The sequence below is a fragment of the Trachypithecus francoisi genome, unplaced genomic scaffold (assembly GCF_009764315.1).
Source record: "Trachypithecus francoisi isolate TF-2019V2 unplaced genomic scaffold, Tfra_2.0 Lachesis_group7, whole genome shotgun sequence".
Classification (NCBI taxonomy): Eukaryota; Metazoa; Chordata; class Mammalia; order Primates; family Cercopithecidae; genus Trachypithecus; species Trachypithecus francoisi.
Genome location: NW_022681472.1, coordinates 85022100 through 85043266, shown reverse-complemented (window position 1 = coordinate 85043266; position 21167 = coordinate 85022100). Strand labels below are relative to the sequence as shown.

Genomic DNA, 21167 nt, shown 5'->3' with positions numbered 1-21167 from the left:
GTGTGCGCCACCACGCTTGTCTGATTTTTTGTATTTGTTTTTTTGAGACAGAGTCTCACTCTGTTGCCCAGTCTGGAGTGCAGTGGTGCGATCTCAGCTCACTGTAAGCTCCGCCTCCCAGGTTCACACTGTTCTCCTGCCTCAGTCTCCCGAGAAATTGGGAGAATTGGGATAACTAAGTAGCTGGGACTACAGGCGCCTGCCACCACCCCCGGCTACTTTTTTGTATTTTTAGTAGAGATGGGGTTTCACCATGTTGGCCAGGATGGTCTTGATCTCCTGACCTTGTGATCTGCCCACCTCGGCCTCCCAAAGTGCTGGGATTACAGGTGTGTGCCACTACGCTGGCCAATTTTTTGTATTTTTAGTAGAGATGGGGTTTCACCATGTTGGCCAGGCTGGTCTTGAACACCTGACTTCAAGTAATGTGCCCACCTCGGCCTCCCAAAGTGCTTGGAATTACAGGCATGAGCCATCGTGCTGGCAATAAAAAAATTTGAAATCCACATGGTGGTTGGTGACAAGTTGATAAATAAGGTTTTCAGCTTAGATGCTGTGCTTTTTGAGTTCTTGTGTCTGCTTTTCTTCTAGGTTATAACTGATGATAATTGATGTAACTATCCAAATTTCTACCACATTGTGTGCTATGTTTTAAGTCTTGGGGACAGAGAATTGAGCAAAGCACAGCCTTAAATACTAATAGCCTTTAATGGCCTTCCTCTAACCAGATTTCCCCTAAGTCTGTCCACACTGGTGTCATCTTTGGGTTCTGGTTTACTCTGGGCCAGGCAAACTTTTACTGGACTTGGGGAAAGGTATGAAGTAGAAGTAAATAGAACATGAGAAAGGTCTGAGGATAAAATGCAGAGGCTTAGGCCATGCACGGTGGCTCATACCTGTAACCTCAGCATTTAGAGAGGCTATGGTGGGAGGATTGCTTGAGCCCAGGAGTTTGAGATCAGTCCTAGCAAGACCCTGTGTCTACACACACAGTAAGAAAATAGAAAAGAAAAAAATCAGCCAGGCACGGTAGTGTGTGTCTGTAGCCCCAGCTACTTGGGAGTCTGAGGTGGGAGGATCAGTAGAGCCCTGGAGGTCAAGGCTGCCGTTAGCCATGGTCATGCTACTGCACTCCAGCCTGGGTGACAGAGGAAGAGCCTTTCCAAAAAGGAAAGAGAGAGAGAGAGAGAGAGAGAGAGGAGGAAGGGCTTAAATGTCAAGTAAAGACTAGAAAAACAGGGAAAAACAGGGCTTCTGGGCTCATTGTGAGGAAGGAAGGAAGGAAGGAAGGGAGGGAGGGAGGGAGGGAGGGAAAGAGAGGAATAGGCTTAAATGTCAAGTAAAGACTAGAAAAACAGGGAAAAACAGGGCTTCTGGGCTCATTGTGAGGAAGGAAGGAAGGAAGGAAGGGAGGGAGGGAGGGAGGGAGGGAAAGAGAGGAATAGGCTTAAATGTCAAGTAAAGACTAGAAAAACAGGGAAAAACAGGGCTTCTGGGCTCATTGTGACCCTGCAGGGGTGATCAATTGGTTTTCACTAGGAATGAGATTCAGGGGCTCTGTTACCACAGCATAACCCGGCTCACCCTAAGTGATATAACCACCACTGTCATACTGGGAGCACGATTCATGGAACTTGGGAGCAGGTGTGTGTGTGTGTGCAAACACAAAGACATGTTTGTGTATATATGAATCTTGCTGCCTCTTGAGGCTGGTTTCCAAACTTGTCTACACTTTAGAATCACCTGGCAATCTTTCAAAATCCCAAGCCTAAGGTCATACACTAGATGAATTACTTCATAGACTCTAGGGGTGGGACACAAGCATTGGTAGTTTTTTTAAGCTCTCCAGTTGATTCTAATGTTCAGGACAAGTTAAGTTCAGGAATCACTGCTCTGTGAGAATTATAATATCATTATTATTATTTGGGGGGGGTGGGGATAATGGAAATGACAGTGTTAGTAGCCATCATTATTATTTACTGGCTGCTACCTATATGCCAGGCAGTATCCTGGGTGTTTTACAAAGATGAGCACTTCTGATTCTCACTGCGCTCCACGAGACAATTTTGTAGGTGGTTGGAGAAGGAAAGGAGAGGGTCATATCTTTCAAACTGATGTCAGCCACAGAGTTGGCTAACCAGATTGTCAGGTGAAAATGAGAAAGATGGGGTTGCTGGGCTTACCTTCTTGATCCCAGGGGGGCCGTTGTGGTCATCCTTAGGGCTGAGATTTAGGTGTTCTTTGTTACCACAGCATAACCTATCCCATCCTGATGGATGCAACCATCCTTTTAATTACCACAGTGGATTCAGGCATCAGTGCTCAGAAGCACATTTTGCAACATTATAAATCAAGGGTGAGTTTATTTTGGCTTGTGGCTTGGAAAGAGAAAAGAATGCAGTAAACCAGGCTATTCGTCTTGGGTTTGTTGGTTCATCCATCAAAACCACTTTGTATGTGTCTCAAGGAATCAGATTTAATAAATTAATAAAATGCTACCTTGTGTTTTTGTAGCACTTTTCTCTTTTTTTTTTTTGAGGCGGAGTCTCGCTCTGTCCCCCCGGACTGGAGTGCAGTGGCCGGATCTCAGCTCACTGCAAGCTCCGCCTCCCGGGTTTACGCCATTCTCCTGCCTCAGCCTCCCGAGTAGCTGGGACTACCACCTCGCCCGGCTAGTTTTTGTATTTTTTTTAGTAGAGACGGGGTTTCACCGTGTTAGCCAGGATGGTCTCGATCTCCTGACCTCGTGATCCGCCCGTCTCGGCCTCCCAAAGTGCTGGGATTACAGGCTTGAGCCACCGCGCCCGGCCAATTGTAGCACTTTTCTCAATGGAATACACAATGCTATGCAAACCTCTTACTGTTGTTAGTCTTTTTGATATACCATAGAATGCTTGTAAGAGGTAAATAGGGCTGTTACCATAAGGTAAAACGAGGAAATAAGTTACCTTGAAATCCTTATCTAACATCTCTATAGATTTCTGATGTCTGTAGAGATTTCTGGTGGGAGCCTTGATGTGTAGGTAGGAGTTTGGGTGGGAAATGTGGGAGCGTTGTGGAAGGTGTTCCTAGCAGAGGAACAGCATAGACAAAGGCGGAACAGCAAGAAACAGTATTTACATGAACTCTGTAAGCAGGTTAGTGTTGTGACCAAGAAAGATACCATTCCTCGCTATTATGGGTGATTGGGAAATCTCATAAAGCCTGTATTCCCACTTATTTCTTCATCATGCAGCACATACTTTTTTTTGAGACAGAGTTTCGTTCTGTCACCCAGGCTGGAGTGCAGTGGCACGACCTCGGCTCACTGCAGCCTCCGCCTCCTGGGTTCAAGTGATTCTGCTGCCTCAGCCTCCCGAGTAGCTTGGACTACAAGTGTATACCACCATGCCCGGCTAATTTTGTGTTTTTAGTAGAGATGGGGCTTCACCATGTTGGCCAGGCTAGTCTTGAACTCCTAAACTCAAGTGGTCCGTCTGCTTCGGTCTCTCAAAATGTTGGGATTACAGGCGTGAGCCACCGTGCCCGGCCGCAGCACATACATCTTCTAACATTTTGCAGTGGTGGAAGAGATTTGTGTGTTGTGTGTAATAAGGGCCAAATAAGGACAGCAATTAATTGACCTACTTTTACCCTGAAAGATCACACCAGATACCATACCAAATGTTGCACACTGCTTATTAGTATAGATACTTCACAGGATTTTACTGATGCCTCAGTGATGTAGACTAACCTTGAGAAATACAGACAGTATAGACATAAATCCCTCTGATTTTCCTCTGGGTCCAGAGTTCATGACTGGGGTATTGTGCCCCTAGGCAAGTTCCTTAACCACTTGGGCCCTTCATTTTCATAAGTAAAAATGCTAGATTGAAGGTTAATTCTAAAGTTTCTCCCACATCTAAAATTAGTTGATTTCATCCAGAAACTCTGATGCAGGCACTTATAAGTACAAGCGGCCTATTAAATTAAAAAACTAGGCCAGGCACAGTGGCTCAAGCATGTAATCCCAGCACTTTGGGAGACTGAGGCGGGTGGATCACCTGAGATCAGGAGTTCGAGACCAGCCTGGCCAACATGGTGAAACCCCATCTCTATTAAAAATACAAAAATCAGCTGGACATTGTGGCGGGCACCTGTAATCCAAGCTATTTGGGAGACTGAGGCAGGAGAATCGCTTGAACCTGGGAGTGGAGGTTGCAGTGAGCTACGATTACACCACTGCACTCCAGCCTGGGGGACAGGGCGAGAGTGTGTCAAAAAAAAAAAAAAAAATTACAAAGCTCGGTAAATACTGAAATGGACTGTAGACATTTTCTGCAAGTCTGTGAGTTGAGATAAGACTAGAGCTTGGGCAAGGTAACATTCTCCCCTTTGCCCTCTTCTGTGCATTACGACCTGGGGAGAGGGATGCATTCTCATTAAACCTATGTTCTAACATGAAACCAGCACCAGGATTTTAGAACAGAAGCTTGCTAAACCAGTTACACTTCTTCTTAACTTGGACCGTTTTTTTTTTTTAAGGATTATGCAATATCTTTCCTTCTGTAGCCTCGAAAAATGACTGTGAGAACCTAAGCTCTTTCAGACTTTTAGTTTATGTTTGACTTTTCCCTATCATTCTGTCTTAATCTCTGTATTTCAAATACTAGTTTACACAGTAGTGACCTGATCATTTAGGCTAATTTTGGGCAAGGGTTAAATCTTACCTCCTTGTCTTGCTTATCTGATTCCCTGGTTCCAGCTCTGTGGCCATGTTGGGAATTCACAGTAGCGTTAAAACCTAGGCCTGTGCTGATTCAGCCTGTACCAATGCCATCTCCTTGACCAGCTGCAGCTGTTTGTTGAGTACATGCCTTGTGCCAGGCTCAGTGCTCTCACTGTGGATATAGTGGTGACAAAACAGTATGGCTGCTACCGTCCTGGAGCTCACAGTGTTCAAGGAACCACACAATAACCATACAATTACAGTGATGGTGTGTGCTGTAAACAAGAAGCACAGAGGTTGAGAGCACCTGCACAGGGGATCTGACCTGGTTTGCTCAAAATGGCAAATGCATGGCCGTGATGAGGAACCCAGGCAAGCAGCTGGGGGCTGGAGGCATTAAGAGCAGCAAGTGATCTCAAGTACAAGTTGGGACCAGGTGAAGGGGTCAAGAGTCAGCTCACGAACAGCACTAGGGTCCCTGTTATTGGATAAAGTGCAGGACAAGTCCTTCCCTGGACATCTCCCTGGCCCCTCTCCCCTGACCTTCCCAAGCTGGAAGGAACTCTTCTAGCCCTTTAATTTTACAGGATATATCGTCCGTGTCATTTATTTGGCAGTTGTTGGTTGCTTTGTATTGGAGTAAGTAATGTGCCTTTCATCCCCTGGAAAAGAAATCTGTTTCCTACACTCTGTGTTCCCCCAAGTAGGTGGCCCTAGATGGAATGCTTGATGGATCAGTTGGCTAATGTAAATGCCTGTGGCATTGAGTCTGTCTTAGAATGTGGGCCTGGTTCTTCTTACTCCAAAGCAGCAGATCAACAGAAGGTTCAGAATGAAGAACAGTAACACATAACAGTTCCAAGTGTTCCTTTGTGCTGAAATTTACCAAAGTTCTGTGGATTGAGGCAGTTAATGGGGAAATTCTATCAACCTAGGAGTAGTTTAATAGATATTAGCTTGTAATTAAAAGTTCAAGGTAAATTATCTTTCCTAGGCCGGGCACGGTGGCTCAAGCCTGTAATCCCAGCACTTTGGGAGGCCGAGACGGGCGGATCACGAGGTCAGGAGATCGAGACCATCCTGGCTAACACGGTGAAACCCCGTTTCTACTAAAAAAATATGAAAAACTAGCCGGGCGAGGTGGCGGACACCTGTAGTCCCAGCTACTTGGGAGGCTGAGGCAGGAGAATGGCGTAAACCCGGGAGGCGGAGCTTGCAGTGAGCTGAGATCCGGCCACTGCACTCCAGCCTGGGCGACAGAGCGAGACTCCATCTCAAGAAAAAAATAAAATAAAAATAAAAGTTCAAGGTAAATTATCTTTCCTTTATCTACCTACTTTTCTTTCTGCCGGTGTGATTCTATTTCCATTAATAGAGTAACCACCAGCCATGAGCTTTCTGTTTGCTTTGGCCCCTCCTATCCTTCCTCATTTTCTCCATCAGGTTCTCTCCCTTGGCCACTTCTGCTTTCTTTTCTCTTCCATTTTTCTCCTGTTCACACTCTTCCTTTTTAAAATGCCACCTTTTTGGACAAACAAAATGGTTCAAAACATTAAAGGAAAACGAAAAAGAATATTAGTTCATTCCCGCATTCATCTTGTTATCATTGAGTTTTACCTTCTCTTATCCACTCTACCATTTCCCCATAGGGGTACATATTTTATATTAATTATATATATAATTTTGCATTCTATTATATGTATAAAACTTTATTACATATTTATTATATACATACATATACATGTAATATACATAATTATAAATGTAATTTTGCATTTTATGATATATGTAGTTTTGTATTTTGTTCTTTTAACTTAATATTCACATTTTTAAATTCAGCAAATGCTAACTGAGCTCCTACTATATGTCAGACATTGTTCCAGGGGCTGGGGACACATTCGTGGACAGACCAGCCATAAACTCCTACTGTCATGGACTTAGGTCTAGTTCATAGAGAAAGACAATAAACATAATACAAATGATGTTAGGAGGTGACAACTGTTATGGAAACAAAGAGTAGGATGAAAGAAGATTGGGAATATTCATAAAATAGTTTCTTGTGTTTCTACCTTTTTTTTTTTTTTTTTTAATTTTTGAGATGGAGTCTCGCTTTGTCACCCAGGTTGGAGTACAGTGGCACAATCTTGGCTCACTGCAACCTCTGCCTCCTGTGTTCAATCAATTCTCCTGCCTCAGCCTCCTAAGTAGCTGGGATTACAGGCACGTACTACCACGCCCAGCTAATTTTTTGTATTTTTAGTAGAGATGGGGTTTCACCATGCTGGCCAGGCTGGTCTCGAACTCCTGACTTCATGATCCACCTGCCTCAGTCTCCCAAAGTGTTGGGATTACAGGCGTGAGCCACCGCGCCTAGCCATTTCTACCATTTTCTTTTTTTTTTTTTTTAGACGGAGTCTCGCTCTGTCGCCCGGGCTGGAGTGCAGTGGCCGGATCTCAGCTCACTGCAAGCTCCGCCTCCCGGGTTTACCGCCATTCTCCTGCCTCAGCCTCCGAGTAGCTGGGACTACAGGCGCCCGCCACCTCGCCCGGCTAGTTTTTTGTATTTTTTGGTAGAGACGGGGTTTCACAGTGTTAGCCAGGATGGTCTCGATCTCCTGACCTCGTGATCCGCCCGCCTCGGCCTCCCAAAGTGCTGGGATTACAGGCTTGAGCCACCGCGCCCGGCCTTCTACCATTTTCTTATGTCCTCAATTGTATGTTGTCCTTGATGTTGACGGATTTTAATTTATTGAGAACCTTAGAACTATATAACTTTATTATTATTTTTTTGTCTTGTTTTGTTTTTGAGATGGAGTCTCACTCTGTTGCCCAGGCTGGAGTGCAATGGCACAATCTCAGCTCACTGCAACTTCTGCCTCCCAGGCTCAAGCGATTCTCCCGCCTCAGCCTCCTGAGTAACTGGGACTATAGGTGCCCGCCACCACACCTGTCTTAATTTTTGTATTTTTAGTAGAGATGGGGTATCGCCATGTTGGCCAGGTTGGTCTCAAGCTCCTGACCTCGAGTGATCTGCCTGCCTTGGCCTCCCAAAGTGCTGGGATTATAGGCAGGAGCCACCGTGTCCAGTCAGGACTAAATAACTTTAAATCACGAGAGGACATGGGAGTCATTGAGAGTAAATCCTTCATTTCTGAGGTGAGGAAACAGGTCCAGAGAAAAGAAATGACTTGCTCAAAATCATACTGCCCCCAAGTAGCAAAGCAGGGGCTTACATTTTAATTAAAGTGATTTTCATTAATTCTAAAGATGGTTCTTTCAGAATCCTACTATGCCATTTCCCTATAGTGAGAAATTTAATTTGTGTCTGGCTTTTATTAAAAATAATGCTTCAGTGGGCAGCTTTATACAAATAGCATCTTAACGAAAGCAAGTCTATTAATAAAAACAACAATAATAAATAATAGAAAATGTTAGTATTTACTGAGCTCTTAAATTTTCTATGCCCTGTGCTAAGCACTCTACATGAAATAATATACATCTGATAATGAGTACCATAGTTTCTTCATTTTTTTTTTTTCTTTGAGACGGTCTTGCTCTGTCACCCAGGCTGGAGTGCAGTGGTGCAATCTCTTCTCACTGCAACCTCTGCTTCCTGGGTTCAAGCGATTGTCCTGTCTCAGCCTCCCAGGTAGCTGGGATTATAGGCGCACATCACCACATCTGGCTAATTTTTGTATTTTTAGTAGAGATGAGGTTTTGCCATGTTGGCCAGGCTGGTCTCGAACTCCTGACCTCAGGTGATCCATCTGCCTTGGCCTCCCAAAGTGCTGGGATTACCGGCATGAGCCACTGCGCCCGGACACTTTATTTTATATTTGAGAAAATGAAGGGATTAAAACTTAAGGCTGACCAAGCCCGGGGTCTGACTCTCAGCTTCTATCATATACAACTTTCCGAGTTTGAATATTAAAACAGCAATTATCAACAAAAATCCCCCAAACTCTCCAATTAAGAAAAAAAAAAAGCAAATGTCAAAAGCCAAGATAATCAGGTACATACATTTATGTAAGAGTTTACCAAACATTTAAGTTTTACCAACCTTTTACTGATTATGTTTCATATGTAATTGTTGCTTTTTATAGCCAGGGACAGTTGGAATTGGCAGTTTCCCAAGTTCTAGTCAGTTCTCACAGTAACACAGTGAAATAGGTGATAATTGTGCCTGTTTTATAGATGAGTAGTATATTATTATTATTATTATTATTATTTTTTAAGATGGAGTTTTGCTCTTGTTGCCCAGGCTGGAGTGCAATGGCACAATCAACCTCTACCTCCTGGGTTCAAGCGATTCACCTGCCTCAGCCTCCCAAGTAGCTGGGATTACAGGCATGCACCACCACGCCTGGCTAATTTTTGTATTTTTTTAAGTAGAGACAGGGTTTCTCCATGTGTTGGTCAGGCTGATCTCGAACTCCCGAACTCAGATGATCCACCCACCTTGGCCTCCCAAAGTGCTGGGATTACAGGCGTGAGCCACCATGACCATCCTTAGTGTAGTATTTCAGGTGGAGCTTGGACACTGAAGGATTTAGTTAATGTTTACAGAAAGGAAAAAGGAGTGGGGAAGCAAGGCAGGTGGAATGATTTATGCAAAGCAGGGAGCTAAGACTTGGTCTAGAGTCCTGGTTCACCTCCTCGTAGGTATGTGACCTATGGCAAAGTACTTGAACTGTTTGTGCCTCCATTTTCTCATCTGAAAACAGGGAGGTAATAAAATATCTTTCATAATGTTGTAAGGATTACATTATAAATGGTTAGAAATCACTTTCTATAATACTGGCAGAAACTAAGCGATTGATCAGAGGTTATTGGTGGTAATAGTTCCTTCTGTCATTATATTTCAAATTAAATCCTTCTGTCATATTTCAAATTAAATCCTTCTGTCATTATATTTCAAATTAAATCCTTTTGTCTTCTAATGATGGTATTTCTGTAAAACATGCAAAAAATATTTTTTAAGGGCATTGATTCATTAGTATAGTTTATTAATCTTTTAAAATGTCATTGATAAATTAATGACTGTGGACACAATTAAGAATTCTCTTTTTCTTTTCTTTTGAGACAGGGTCCCACCCTGCTGCCTAGGCTGGAGTGCAATAGTGCAATCACGACCCACTACATCCTTGACCTTGTGAGCTAAAGCCATCCTCCTGCCTCGGCCTCCCAAGTAACTGGGACCACAGGCTCACACTACCATACTCGGCTAATTTTCCTTTGTTTTTAAATTTTTTCTACAGACAGGGTCTCATCATGTTGCCCAGGCTGGTCTCAAGCAATTCTGGGCTCAAGCAGTCCTCCCACCTTGGCCTCCCAAAGTGCTGGGATTACAGGCATGAGCCACCACCTGGAATTCTCTTTTTCTATAGGCAAAGATTTCATCTAATTTTGATGGTGTACTATATAAGGTGGGTGGAAAAGCAGAGATGAACTAACCTCTCTGTAGGTTTTGGGGTCACAGTGGGGTGAAGCTCAGAAATGAATGGCCCACCCAGCCATTTTTCTCCCTTCTGTTCCTCTGGAGCCATCTATGATTTTATGGCATCTTGTCCCTTCCTTCAGGTGACGCCCTTCTGTGCCTGTGCCTTTTCCTGATGGAAGGAATGGGATTGTCAGAGCTAAACATGCCAAGTGAGCAGTCCTTTGGGCTGCTGAACCACAGCAGGGGCTGAAAGAGCTGTTAGTGGAAGGGGTGGCACATTCTGAGCATGCCCTCTTGGATTTTTTTGCAGCCAGTGAGTCTGTAAATGGAGCCACGGCTTGGTCTGCAAACTGCTTACAGCATCAGTCAGCATGAGGGAACAGCCTATCCCTTGGGAAAAAACTCTCCTCGAGGGTAGGGCTTGGGAAAAAGTGAAGGCGTGCAGAAAATCTTTTCCTCTTCTCCCTATTCAAATCTTGGCAAGAAAGCACACTCTTCATTTCTGTTTCCTGTATCAGCAGCAGATTCCCAATTTGAACTTCAAGGCATCGTCCTTGCTTCGTCATACGTCAGCTTTTCCGGCTGCAAACAATTTTGCTTCTCTAGTTGACAAGGACTCTAATAACTCCAGGTGGTGAATGGGCGGTGGGGAATACAGTTCTGTAGAAATACAGCTCTAAAGCAATACAAACACAGAGGGAAAAAATGGGAAACTTGGCAAGGGGGAAGTGCTGGAATAAAGCATTTTACCTTTATTGACATTGAAGAAACCTCCCCTCAGCTGAACTCCAGATTCATTCAACACTTCATGGTTTAGCTGCACAGCGGAGTATTATATAGCCTTTAACAGCAGTGTGGCTGACGTTCCTTTATTAAGGAAGGTTGATAAAGATACACTGTGAGATGAAAGACAGCAGATTACAATTCAGTAGATGAACCATTTTAATAAAAATATGTGCTGCGTTTATCTAGATATAGACAGGAAAAACATTTGGAAGGTTGTCCATATGGTGTGGGTGGTTGGATCATGGGTGTTTATATTTTCTTTCATTTGCTCATATGTATTTTCAAATTTTTTTGCTGTAATCAATATGTGTTACTCATATAATCAGGGTGAATAGTGCATCGGGGCACCTCATTTACTGCTTGGGTCCTCCCTTTTTTTATCCATTCATTCAACATATTTAGGGAGGCTCTCCTAGGGGCCGGGCACCGTGGCAGGAACTGCAGTGGGCACAGTCACAGCTGACGTTGTAACAAGAGGTGGTTTTTGGTTGTTTATTTCTTTGTTTGTTTTTTTTTTTTTAAAGTTAAAACATTTTTAAGCTAAAAATGTAAAATAATTAGAGGCTGGGCGCGGTAGCTGACACCTAATAATCCCAACACTTTGGGAAACCAAAACAGGAGGATCACTCGAAGTCAGGAGTTTGAGACCAGCTTGGCCAACATGGCAAAACCCCATCTCTACTAAAAACAAGAAAAAATTAGCTGAGCATGATGGCTTGTGCCTGTAGTCCCAGCCACTCCAGAGGCTGAGGCAGGAGAATCACTTAAACCTGAGAGGTGGAGGTTGCAGTGAGCTGAGATTGCACCACTGCATTCTAGCCTGGGTGACACAGCGAGATTCTCTTTCAAAAAAAAAAAAGGAAAGAATTAGAGTTTGTGATAAGCGCTGTGATGGAAAAACACCAGTGACATGCTAGGGAATGAGTGAAGGTGGGAGGGGGGTTCACCTTTGAAATGGTGATGGGGGAACCGCTTTGAACCTGAAGGCTGACAAACAGCCAAGTGAAGAGATTGGAAAGTGTACTCGAGGTACAGAAGAGAACAGCCAATGTGAGGCAGTGGGACCCTTTTTTCTTCCTGCAGGTTACCTGAAGGGTTGGGGAAATGAGACTTGGAGTTGCCCCACTTGTGAGAAATATGTTAGATTTGCAAATGTGATGGAGGCTCATAGTTAAACCTTGTAACTCGGGGGACAACTTTATGGCTCCTGTGAGATTGGTTAATGTTTTGCTAAATAACAGGAAGGTGTGGGTTTGATTGGTTGCCTTCTTACTTGGGTTGTTTTTGAATAGCGGCTCTGATGTCATCTTTCAATGCTGGATGAGCTTCTAGCCCTTCCCAGGAGATTCTCAGGCCTCTGTCTCCTGTCCTCTTTCCCTTTCTTCATTAAATATCCATGGAGTCCTCATCCCTAAGGCAACACTGGAGTCCCTGACTGTGGTGGAAATGTTTGGAGATGTCTCTTTCCTCAAGGATTCAGTGTTCATTCATCCTGTGAAAAGGAAGAGAGTATCACTTGATAGAACTCCCAGAATGTTCAATTGAGGAGTGAGACTGGATACAGAGGCAGCAAAAACTATACTCTAGGTGCTGAAGCGTACTGAAAGATGTCTTTGAGTGAAGGCTGGCAGCAAAATGTAGAGTCTTCTCTAAGGACAACTGGGCAATAACAAATCAGGAACCGTAAAAATGTTCAGATCCTTTGACCTGGTAATTACAATCCAGGGAGCTTATGCTGAGGTCAGAGTTTTTTAAAAGGAAAAATGAAGAAAACAGAATGTCTCAGTTAACAGTCAATAATGATATAGTGCTTTGGAGCCTTGAAAGTATTTTCTTATACAGTCTTCATGAGAGCTTCCCAACATTTCTGAGAAGTAGATAGTCTTATCCCCATTTCACAGAAAGGAAGCGAAGATCAAGTGAGTGGGTGTAGTTCACTCTGGCAGATTCAGAACCTGAGCTCCAGCTCATGAATGGTTGCCCAGTGGATTTGGTCAGAAACTCAAGGTACAGCTGGGCGCAGTGGCTCACACCTGTATTCCCAGCACTTTAGGAGGCCAAGGTGGGCGGATCAGCTGAGGTCAGGAGTTTACCACCAGCCTGGCCAACATGGTGAAACCCGTCTCTATTAAAAATGCAAAAATTAGCCAGGTGTGGTGGCACATGCCTGTAATCCCAGCTACTCACTCAGGAGGCTGAGGCAGGAGAATCGCTTGAACCCGGGAGGCAGAGGCTGTAGTGAGTGGAGATCATGTGACAGCCCTCGAGCCTGGGGCGACAGAGCAAGACTCTGTTTCAAAAAGATAAATAAATAAAAATAGAAAAAAAAACAAAAAACAAAAAACTCAAGGTACAGTGGTGGGAGTCAAAAAAGCCTAAGGAGAAAACCAAGACTGAAAACAGTTATTGAGCTTAGTCTGTGCCTAGTTCAGTCTCTAGCATTTTACAAGTTTTCTCTGAGTTAACACACCAGACTTGTGGGGGAAACTGAGGCTTTCAGATGTGGAATAACTTGTGTAAGTTGTAGAGCAGGTTTCAAAGCCTGACCAGGTTACATCCAGAGTGTAGAGGTGGCTTCAGCTTTGCTCTGTTGCTCTCTGCATTCACAGGAATGCTTAGGAGTGAATACATGAACACATGGATGAACAAATGGATTAGGGAGGTTAGGACATGAGAAGCAGCTTCTGTAGAGAACTGGACCTCAGGCTCCCCGTGGAAGACACGTTCTTTTCCATAGTTCTGCATTTTCTACCTGCAATACAGGAATGCGGTTGCCCAGGCCCCTCCCAGGAGAGTTGCAGCTTCCCTGGCCCTCGAGGCCACACTTCTCCAATACCTTTTGCCTAAAGGCTCTTTTTCCCTAGAGGCTCAACTCATCCCTTGCAAAATACCCAAAGCCAAATGAGTCTAGGGGGTAAACCAGCCATGTAGGATGTGGAACTTTAGCAACTGAAAGAAACGGAGGTATTTCAATATGATGAAATACTCTGTAGTCATTAAAATGATAGAGGTGTGTAGAAATATGAGAAAGTATTGGGAGTCGCACATATCTGAAGAAACCAGTGAAAGCAATGTGCCTTTATTTATTTATTTATTTTTGTTTTTTATTTGAGACAGAGTCTCACTCTGTTGCCCAGGTTAGAGTGCCGTGGTGGGATATCAGCCTACTGCAACCTCTGCCTCCTGGGCTCAGGTGATTCTCCTGCTTCAGCCTTCAGAATAGCTGGGAATACAAGCATGTGCCACCATGCCTGGCTAATTTTTGTGTTTTTAGTAGAGACAGGGTTTCACCATGTTGGCCAGGCTGGTCTCGAACTCCTGGCCTCAAGTGATCTGCCCGCATTGGCCTCCCAAACTCCTGGGATTACAGATGTGAGCCACTGCACCCGGCAAAGCAATGTGCATTTACATGGATAAAGATTGGAAGATAAGAGGAATGAAAACTGTGTAAAAGTACTGATATCATGTGGTATCACCATCCAGTTTGCTAAGCCAGGAGTCTCTGGGTCATCCCGACAACCCCAGTCTCCTCTTCCCCCAGATTGAACTTGGAGATTCTGCATCAGTTAGCATCTTAATTCTGGTGCCTGTTCTTCATCTTCACTACCAGTTTCCTTGTGCAGGCTCTCTCCTTATCCCTCTCCTGGACCCCACAGCAGCCTCTTAAGTGGTTTGCTGGCCCTGTATTCTCTCTACCACTGTAGTCCATATTGGACCCTGTGGTCAGAGTGATCCTGATATAAAACATATCTGATTATGTGTCTCCCTTGGTTAGAAGCGTCTCTTTACTTGTGGTTGCCTTCAGAAGGCAAGCTCAAATTTCTTAGTGTGGTGTTTGATGTCCTTTACAATCTCAGTGTGTCACAGCAGCCCCACAATCCCCCGCAACCCTTGGCCCCCTGTGTTCTCTTCTCGGCCCTTTCCCCTTCCCTTCAAGACTAAGCTCAGAGGTCCCATTCTTTTTTTTTTTTTCCTGAGATGGAGTCTCGCTCTGTTGCCCTGATGGAGTGCAGTGGTGCAATCTTGGCTCATTGCAACCTCTGCCTCTTGGATTCAAGTGATTCTCCCGCCTCAGCCTCCCGAGTAGCTGGGATTACAGAGGCATGTGCCACCATGTTCGTTTGTTTTTGTTTTGTTTTGTTTAGTAGAGATGGGTTTTCACCATGTTAGTCAGGCCGTCTCGAACTCCTGGCCCCAAGTGACCTACCTGCCTCAGCCTCCCAAAATACTGGGATTATACCTGTGAGCCACTGCCCCTGGCCAAAGGTCCTATTCTTTGTGAAGCCTTCACAGTTGTCCCAGGGAAAGTTGGTTCCTCTACCCTTCTGAATTACAAGGAGTCATGCTTTGTTTTAAGTGCAAGATGACAGCCTGTCCTTTCACTAAACTCACAGCCCCTCTGGAGCAGGAACTTGATGTCTTACTGTCCTTCTTCCCAGACCCTCAGCCTGATGCCTAGGACACAGTAGCGGGGTGGGGGTGGGGGTGGGGGCAAGAATGTGTGTTGATTGAATGAATCAATGATTGAGTGAAACCATTTATTCTCTATAGTATTTTAAAACTGATTTAATAATAAATAAAGTTTCCAAGAAAACAGTCTGCAGGAAAGCCACAGGACCTTGTGACATTTAAAAAGATAGAGACAATGCAGTGTCCATAGAAACTGTGGAGTTGACAGATTGGGTTTGAATCCTGGATCTGTCACCTACGGAGTTTCGGTTGCCTCATTTATAAAATGGGCCTGATAATAGCACCAGATAGAATGGTTGTGAAAAAGCAAAAGAAGAAAACAAGTCAAGAGCTTAGAGCTTAGTACAGTGCCTGGCACATTGTAAGGACTCACAAAATACAGCTATCCACAATGCGTAAATCATCATTAAGAGACTAGTGCTCTTATGTAAGCCTTTTTTTTTTTTTTTGCATCTTTTGTTCAATTTTTCAACATAAATCATCAAAAGCTTTGACCTCAGAGAAAATGTGATTACATTCATGCAGAATGATGAAGAAAGGATTGTAGAAGAATAAATTCAGCACTTCTCGTAGGGGTCTTGTTTTCTGAGCCCGCTTCCTCTTTCAGGGAATTCTCACATGGGATAATGGAAGAACTTGTGAGTTCTTGTACATGGCAGGAATGGGCCCGGGGCAGCTAAGGAGAAAGATGCATCTGAGAGGGGCATTCCATGTTCCTCACAGGACTCATCGTATTTTGTTACTATTATTATTTTTTGAGATGCATTTCGTTCTTGTCATCAAGGCTGGAGTGCAGTGGCAAGATCTCGGCTCACTGCAACCTCCACCTCCTGGGTTCAAGCGATTCTCCTGCCTCAGCCTCCTGAGTAGCTGGGATTACAGGCTCCTGCCACCACGCCCAGCTAATTTTTGTATTTTTAGTAGAGATGGGGTTTTCACTGTGTTGGCCTGGCTGGTCTCGAACTCCTGACCTCGTGATCCACCTGCTTTGGCCTCCCAAAGTGCTGGGATTACAGGCATGAGCCACTGCACCTAGTCCAGTATTTTATTATTATCACTTCTCAGTGGACTGCTTCTTTGCTAGACTGTAAGCTCCCTAGGCCAGCGTTATGTCTATATCGCTCTCCATGGATAAAATTAGGACAGTGGATGAAAATTGTTGTGCATCAGATTTTTGCTTACATGAGGAAAGAGGTTCCTCATAGTAAAAGGCTGATGATTGCAGTAATGAGCTCCCTATAGTTGGAGATATTGGAGCTGAACTAGATATTCACATGTTAAAGATACTATGAAAGATTTCTGCTTTTGGTGGGAGATAGGGTTAGAGGCTTGTGGTTACTCAGAGCTCATATCTAAGGGACTGTGCACATGTATGAACTCCTCCTCCGGTTCACATTGAGGACAGTGGTCCATCTGAACCCAGGTTATCTGAGGCTGGATGTCAGTATGTTAGACAAGTGGACCAAGCTTCTTGGATTATGAGGACTTTTCTATCAGCATCAACATTTGCAAAACATCATCTCCAGCCAGGCGCGGTGGCTCATGCCTGTAATCCTAGCACTTTGGGAGGCTGAGGCAGGTGGACTGCCTGAGCTCAGGAGTTCCAGAGCAGCCTGGGCAACATGGTGAAACCCCGTCTCTACTTAAATACAAAATATTAGCCGGGCATGGCCGCGTGCGCCTGTAATCCCAGCTACTTGGGAGGCTGAGACAGGAGAATCGCTTCAACCTAGGAGGTGGAGATTGGAGTTAGCTGATATCGCACCACTGCACTCCAGCCTGGGTGACAGCAAGACTGTCACAAAACAAACAAACAAACATCTCCTTCCGTTTCATTGAAATTGACCAGAATTATAAGAGCTACAATATAGAACCCCTGAATCCTCCTGAAGTATGATAATTAAGGTAAAAGTCTGAGGCCTAGGATTGCCCTTAGTGTATGCCTTAAAAAAGCCACTTCATTTCTCCATGACTCAACACGTTTCTAAGTAATATGCCCACCATGTTACATACCATTTGGTTTCTACGTAACTCAAGAGGAAGACAAAAAGGCTAAATAAGGTAAGGGCTGTCCTTCTGTGTTTTGTGGCAAGGAGTGATTTCTTGGCCCATACAGTAAGGCACAGATAGTTACTGGAACCTTAGCGCTTTGACTAGAGCTTCGTTCATAATCAGGATTTCATGGATAGGCTCCTTGGTTGCATGAAACTCTTGATATGTTATGCAAACGTGTGTGCATGTATGTGTTTTACCGGGGGGGAAAAGTCCATACTTTTACGGGATTTTCAGTTGGGCCTGTGACCCCAAAATGTTCATAATCATTTACCTCCATCTTAGTGCTCTGCTCGGCTGTCAAACTGCAAACAACCCTGGGAGAGATAACATTGTCATCTTTTCCCCTTTAGTGTTAATGAAAAAAAAATCAGCTTTATAACAGGATTAGGAGAAGCTAGCTAGATGGCATGTTCTGTTTTTGTCTGTAAAGGGGAAGGGATCATTTCTGTTCAAAGAGTTAAAGGGGAATTAGGAAATTAAGAGGCTGCACCCTCTGTCACATCCAAGTTTCTGCCCTCTATAGATATTTTTGCCCAGAGTCGACCCCCGAACAGGGGTCTGATTTATCTGAGAGTGTTGTAAGTGGAGTCTAATTGTTGTTCTCAGAATGATCATTTTTCACCTCCCAAGGGCGTCTCCGCGATACCATCGCAGGCGGTAACGGTGCAGTCTCCTGGCGCTGGGCGTCTGCCAGGCACACGTGCCGCGCCGGGAATCGCGGGCGAGGCTCAGTACCTGACCCGAGGGGGAGAGGCGGGCCCCGCAGCCTAGCGGTTCCAGGCGGGGTATGGCAACTTCGCAGGGCTCAGCATCGAGTCCCGATGTCCAGTTCCTGCCATTTCCAAGCCCGCTGACAAGAGGCAGGTCACCGCCACCTCTGAACCTCCGTTTCCATCTGTACATCAGAAAGGCTGGAAGACTCCAACTCACTCAGAAGCTATCTCGGCGCGAAGGTGCTGCCCCTTTAAGTAGGCCGGGGAGGGTGCAAGGGGGTGGCCACGCCTCCTTCCACAGCACGCCGCGCCCGCCGACCACCTGTCTCCGGATTCGCCCCGCCCCTTCGGGAGGGGCGGGGAGGAGGGGCGGAGAAGATAGGCTAAGGATTTACCTTGCGGGGCGGGCGTGCGGCGCATGCGCAAGGCCGGACAGGTCCGCGGCGCCCTCACTTCCTGGCATTCCCCCCTCCCCCTCCTCGTCGTTACCCTGTACATCCGGGTCACTTGCCCTCCCCGCTCGGAGCCGCCGCCGCTGCCGCTTGGCTTGTCGCGGCTCCGCCACAGGGGCAGGTGCTGAGGGGCTCCCGGTCCGGCTGCTGCCGCTCCCCCGCTCCGGACCCGGGGCTCCCCCTAGCGCCGCTGAGGAGCCGCCTCTGCGGCTCGAGGAGGGCGGAGGAGCGGGACTGAGAGCGTCTGGAGGCTCCAGCGGAGGGTGAGTGATTGATTTTTGCCATTTTCCCCTCTTCCCTCACACTCCTCGCTTTCCTGCTCCGCGACCCCATTTTGGCGAAGAGGCGGGTGCGGCGGGGCCCGCGCTGGCGCGGGGCTTCTTCCTTCTCAGGCGCGCTGGGCCCGCCCCCGGCCCCGCGGCGCCCCGGGGCCGCTTCCTCTCCGGCCCCGCGGCCCCGGCCTGCCCCCGGCGCTCATTCATTCGGGTCTTCCTTTCTTCCGCCCCCTTCCTTCCACTGGCACCTCCATGCGCGCTCTCGCCGCCCCCTCCCACCCCAGATCCTGCGCCCGCCAGTGACTCCTTGCTCCCCGGCTCGTCCCTCCCGCGTCGGCGTTGTCCCCCCGCCCCATCCCGACTCCCACCACTCCTTCCTCTTCGCGGCCACTTTTCCTCCTTCTCATCCCCTCTTCCCGTCCTCAGCTCCACACCCCCTTCTCCTCCGGGCTTCGCCACGCCGCGACACCCAGTCCTGGTCACTGGTGTTGAATGAAGTTGGTGTCTTTATCGCTCCCCATCACTTTGCCTTCCACCTGCGCGGCCAGACCTTCCAACTTAGATACTGCGTTGTCCTTTTAATTAATGCTCAACGTTTAAAGTCCAGATTCTCAGTCTTAGGGTGTGGTCTTAGTTTGTTTCCGAACACGCAATTTCTACTATAATTACCCAAATCTATAACTGTCAAACTCTAGTGGAAGTGGCAATTGCTATGTGTGTGTGTGTGTGTGTGCGCGCGCGCGCGCGCGCGCGTGTGTGTTTTAACCTCATGGCTATTCTGGGTCATACTGAGTACCTTTTTTCTTTTTTTCCTGGAAGACTTCTATGATGGATTAATTTCCTCTGAGTGTAAAATTTGGCAGAACATTATTATTCTTTCCACCCCTCTGGATTCCTCCTCACTTGGTCCCTTGACTGATTTGCAACATTACCTGTTAATACATTGCTGTAGAAATGTATTAACATTAACAACATTTTTTGAGTACCCCCTGTGTGCAGAATACTGATGAAATGCCCGAATACTTGGAGTACCACAAAGTGCCATTCTGGATAAGACAAAGGTTTTTGGAATTTGCTTACACATTTTTTCCTACTTCTGTGTAAGTGTATTGAGTTTGCCACCTTTTTAATCTCTATGTGAAAAATGTGTGTCAGTCAGTTTTGTGTATTTTAAGTCTTACTGTGTGGGAGATCGGCATTCCAGAGGAGTGTTTTATATAGCTAAAGGAATTTCAATCACTCGGTGTTTGGTGACTTACTATCGCAAATCATTTTAGACAAATATACCTCAAGAAAAACACACTGATCCTTTTAATTCTTTAATTGTATTTAGTAATAGAAACAGAAGCTTTGTGTCTAGAACTGCTTGATAACTGGGGCTTATTTGATAGCCTCTTTGTAGAGTGTTGCAGTTAACTGAAACTCCCTAATCAGCATTCATAAAATGAAATGACAGCACTTTTTTTTTTCGTGTGACTTTCATATCCATGATAATGAACTCCAAGAGAGGCTCGTAGTCCTAAAGCACACCTACCTGCATATTATTATGATGATGCTATTGCTGTCAGTATTTATGGCAGCATTTTCTAACAGCTTCGTTTTTGGGGAGCTTGGTGTTAAAAAGGTACTTGACTGTTTGTCCCTGCTTAGGTTTTAGATAACCACTTCAACAGTTAGATTTCTTAATGAGAGAGAGAGAGAGAGACAGAGAGAGACAGAGAGAGAGAGAAAGAATATGTATTTGCAGAACAGTTTTGCTAGGATCATAATCTTTAAAAATCTTTAAAACTTTAATAGTGATTAGCTGTTTGTGAGGAACCTCTTGGTTTGTAAAATGTTCTAGACTATATAGTATGAATTTTAGATTATGTAATTGGATAGAGGCTAGATTTTTCTCTCTCAAGAAAGTGGTTGATCAGAGGGAGGCGTGGTTAGTAAGTTAATTCTAGTTGCCCCAGAAGAAGTATAATTTCAAATGTTGAGTAAAGCTAAGTGAATGCAGTTTATTTTTGATAGATTTTTGATTGACATTTAAACTAATCGAAGTTAAAATTCATTTCTCTGAATTCTTCAGGAATAAACAGGTTTTAAAAATTTACAGGTTAAATTAGTGTCCCTCTTGAGATTATTTCCTCATATCTGAAATGGTCATTTATCTTTATATAGTAAATAGCAATTGATAGAGAAGTATAGAGGGGTGCTTATTTTACTCCTAGTCTACGTGGGGGAAAATACTGGATTGTCACTTATTTGAGGTTACTTGACTCT

At 45.1% G+C, this 21167-nt stretch overlaps 1 protein-coding gene and 1 long non-coding RNA gene across 32 annotated transcripts in view; one reads left to right on the top strand and one right to left on the bottom strand.

Moving 5' to 3' along the window:
- The window catches only part of CYRIB (CYFIP related Rac1 interactor B), a 177560-nt gene that overhangs the window by 58435 nt on the left and 97958 nt on the right, over nucleotides 1-21167 (top strand). For 3 of the 31 annotated variants that reach the window (XM_033202905.1, XM_033202893.1, XM_033202891.1), the window contains exon 1: nucleotides 18670-18887. The exons of 23 other annotated variants lie outside the window; for them this stretch is intronic. The gene's annotated coding sequence lies outside the window, so the exon portion shown is untranslated. Of the gene's footprint in view, nucleotides 1-18618; nucleotides 18888-21167 lie in introns of those variants that run through there. 5 more of the 31 variants (XM_033202899.1, XM_033202896.1, XM_033202881.1 and 2 more) reach the window with 4 other exon arrangements.
- LOC117079189 lies at nucleotides 9539-12304 on the bottom strand. The gene is made up of 4 exons (XR_004435301.1): nucleotides 12208-12304; nucleotides 10899-11044; nucleotides 10163-10317; nucleotides 9539-9659 (listed from the first exon to the last, which is right to left on the bottom strand). It is a non-coding gene; the product is annotated as an uncharacterized LOC117079189 (long non-coding RNA).